The sequence below is a fragment of the Panicum virgatum genome, unplaced genomic scaffold (genome assembly GCF_016808335.1).
Source record: "Panicum virgatum strain AP13 unplaced genomic scaffold, P.virgatum_v5 scaffold_4183, whole genome shotgun sequence".
Lineage (NCBI taxonomy): Eukaryota > Viridiplantae > Streptophyta > Magnoliopsida > Poales > Poaceae > Panicum > Panicum virgatum.
The window spans coordinates 39,983-44,117 of NW_024376368.1; the positions used below are offsets into that span (position 1 = coordinate 39,983).

Below are 4,135 nucleotides of genomic sequence, written 5' to 3' on the forward strand. Positions count from 1 at the left end.
AGGAAGCTTTATTTCACGATGAAATAATGTTCTGGCCTCTGCACTGAAATGTGCACTCAGCCAACAAAGATAAAAAAAGAAGAAAGAAATCTGGAAAGCATTAGGCATTCTAGAGTTACAAATCAACATACAACTCAAACCACGAAACAGCCTGAACCCAACTACAGAGAAAGCTTGATGCAGCTGCACATATTTTGACATACCACGAAGTGAGATGGTCAAGCTCCACAAAACTCCGTCGTCCTCACCAAAAGAAGTAGATGAATAGTTCACCTGAAGCATCTCACAAATCTCTGAAACCCACCTTCTTCACCAACCAGCCACAAGTTCGACATCCACAAACAATGATCAATACAGTAGACTAGAACACTAGCATTGCATTGAGTTGTAGTTGAGCTTTTTGTTTCCACTAAACACCCACAAACAGGAACCCCCTTCTCCTCCAAAGCACATAACTAACCACCATCCAAAAAAGTATACTCTTGATGACCATTGGTACACAATAGCCTGCTAGAGTAACGTCCATCTAGAGATACGATGATAAACTGCACCGTAGTCTCTCCTCCAAAAGGATAGGTTTTTAACCTGGAGACCGGTGTAGGAGGCAAAGAAGACTCCATGGCGATGCTTTCAATGAGGGTAAAGACGTCCACAGACGCCGCCATCGTCAAAAGTCATGTTTTCCCAGCCATACACCACACTTCTGGCAACGAACATCAAATTGAGCTCAATCATTGGGTGAACTCGATGCGCTGCGTGCCGGCGCTGGGGTGGTGGCTGATTGCTGTCGGCATCTTCTGCTCTGCCTTCACCTCCTCCTGCTTGTTTGGCTCCGCGTCGCTCTTATGGTTTTAAATATAGCGGGCTAAGGGGTTTAGTGGCGTGCTTCTCAAAACGACAAATAGCGGACTATATCGGGATATAGCGGGCTAAATGATGCTATAGCGCATGGCTTTTCCCTTCCAAAACAGCTATAGCGGGCTATAGCAGAGGCTATAGCCGGCTCTTTAAAACCTTCTCGCTCTGCTCGCTCAAATGTCTGGTACTCCGGTATACACAGTATGTATACCTTGCTGACTTGCTGTCTGTACATCAAATCATCAATACATAGTAATCCATGCATCTTAATTTTAACCTGAATCGTATACACTAGAACCCACGGCGCAGCGTTGCCGCGCCTTCTCATTTGAGAGACCCAATTTTGTTTATAAATTGTGGTATTAGAATTGTCTTTTTATGCTTGCTGGTCATATAATATTATGACATACGTTGTGTGATTAATCAAAAAGAAGATCATATCTAGTGCATGCCGGATAGTCTGATCGAGAACTATAAATAGCAAATTAAATCTTTGAATGATCGCAAAGTTTCTAGTATTTTGTGGTCGTGATTTATGATCTAGAATAGATATGTGGAATCGTAATTCCTTATAAATTTGATAAACGCGACTGCCTAAGGATCACACATCACACATGACACATAGATTGAAGATATGTTGGCTAGCTATTATCAATAATTACATTGAAATTTTTGGATTGCTTCCAATCCGATCCAGCATCATCTACTGCTTGTCATCGGCTGTGGCTTCCTGAGATATGCAAACACCATGCATGGGGTTCAGGGATGCTGAGCATACAAAATTGTGCCTAGTGTGTCTTCAGTGAAGGAATTTACCTGCCCATGAGGTGAACACATGCATCAATATCCAGTTAAGAGTTGCAATTGTTTTGCTATCTCTGGTCTTAAGTCCTAAAAAATGCTACTGTACTCAAGTTGCCCAGATTTTCTAAATCTGCAATAAATGCATATACAGGGTTATATAATTTTCAGCAAAGCTAAGATAGCACCTGTGTTCTTGGAATCTCAAATTAGTGTTGCAGTTAACACTCGGGGTGAAAACTTCAAATTATTTTCCATGGACAATATAACAAATACATGGTGTGCGTTGCGCAAAGAGTACATAGTAAACCCAGGGCAAGATCTCAATCCTGAAATCAGTCTTGCCTAGATTATTGATGGTTGAATCCAGTTGCAGCAGCCCAGCGCCCCGGCGCCAGCAGCATACCTGCTTGAGAGCTTGCGCTGGAGAGTAGCTAGCAACCCAGAAGAGTAGCAGGAGTCTCTGCCTCTACCTTCTATCTTCTCATGGCTCGAGGTCGCCCACAAGACCACAACAAGGTGTGCGTTCAGTGATTCAGATGGGAAGCTGTAGAGGAAGATGAAGAGGCGGGCATGCGGTAGGCGACGGGCCTGACCGCCCGGCCGGTGATGATGGAGAGGGAGAGACGGGCCGAGGCGTGGGAAAGGAAGGGAAGAGAAGCGCCAGGAGAGTGTACCTGTGGGGCCGTAGAGGGAGACGGAGAGGCGGATCGGAGGCGGCGCCGTCGTGCTGTGGGCCGTGGTTGTCGCTCCGGCAAGGCCGGTTGGCCTGGGCTTGTCGTCTGCTGATGGAGGTCGCCGCTTCGTGGGTGCGGCAAAGAAGACGCAACTTTTCCTTGCCGTCGTTGTGGCTTCGGTCACTGATGACCCCGTGGACCTGCTCTTCAGGGGCGAGCGTGGTGCCGGCAAGGCAAGGGCGATGTCGACGCGAGGCGCCGCCACCGGATCTCCACACGCAGTATCTAATCGGCGGGCGCTATGCCGTCCACGCGAGGATCTCCGGTGCTGCGCCATCAAGGCCGCCGCCGTCGACGAGTACCGTGCGCCTCCTCTATGAACAGCCGCCCCAGCCTACCCCTCACCCGCGCGGCTCCGCGGCCGCCGGAGTAGGTTGCGCTGCACACCCATGGCCGCCGTGGACACAGCCGCCGGCGCCGCCTCACCCGAACACCGGGTAGAAGGGCCTGATCCAGCCGGCCGCGTGTCGGCCAGCGCGGCGGTGCCTGCGGAAGAGGCGCCGATGAGGCCATCGTTCAGCTGAGCCCGGGGGCCCGGCGTCCGCATGGGTAGTGGCGGCGGCCTCGCTCGCTCGAAGGGCCGCGAACCCGGCCAAGAGCCCAAGAACGACGGTCAGATGATAACCTTCCCTGATATCCAACGGTGAGAAATTTAGGTCGACGTGGCCCAATGCTAGCTTGAGGGAGTGGCGTGACTTTCGTATCTGTTGGGCTTCAGTGACCGGCGTACATGGGCGAACGACCGGTGTGTGGACGCTGCTGTCGTCGACGCTCTGCTTCCTCTGCGCCTTCAACCTACGCAGCAAGCCGCTGTACGCGGCCACCTTCCTGTCCTTCCTCTACGCCATCGCCTACCTTGCCATGCAGTGCCTGCTGTACCACACAATCCATTTTGCACAATCTCATCCCCTTCATCTTCGTCGCAGGTTAATTAAACATATATCATCATCAGGTCACACAAGCTCGTTGGTTTTCATGACCTCCGACTGATAGCTTTTGTTTAACCTGCTTTTTCCGTTCTCAAATGCAGGGACGTCCATGGTTTGGATGCTGCTTCAGTGGAACTCCGATGGTGGCCATGGACGCCATCCCCGTGAGGCTACCAAGCATCCGTGATCCTGGCCTGTTTTTTTCCCCAGTCAGTGCAATAACGGGCGTCTCCTCTGTAGTACGTACTTCTTAATGTAATCATTATGTAACGTCATGAAACTTTGCTGGGTCTCACAGTGTGACAGTAATCGAGATTCCATTATGCCTCAATTCATGCATGTGATGATGAAACGTACGTGCAAGGAAATCGGTTGTAATATCTATTATATAAATATTTGAAGAGCAAAAGAAGTCACTATGTTCGCCGAGAGGGCTTAGAAATTCCCACATTAATCGTAAAAAAGAAAAAAACCCTCTACCGTCGGATTTTATGAAGATCTAACGGTCTACATTAAACCATATTAAATATAAAAAGCAAAAGGCTCAACCGTTAGATTTTATAAACATCTAACGGTCTATATTAACCCGATAAAAAAAACCTCAGTCATAGAAATCATAGAAACCGTCGGATTTTATGAAGATCAAACGGTCTATATTAAACCATATTAAATATAAAAAAAGGAAAAAGCCCAACCGTTGGATATTATGAACATCCAATGGTTTATATTAAACTGTATCAAATATTAATGAATATCTCACAACCTATGATACATTTAATTCTTATTAGATCAATTTAAATATTTTGTATC

At 47.8% G+C, this 4,135-nt stretch overlaps 1 pseudogene; it reads left to right on the top strand.

Annotated features, from left to right (window-relative positions):
• The first annotated feature begins 618 nt into the window (after window positions 1-618).
• LOC120694206 lies at window positions 619-3,512 on the top strand (annotated as a pseudogene).
• The last annotated feature ends 623 nt before the right edge of the window (window positions 3,513-4,135 follow it).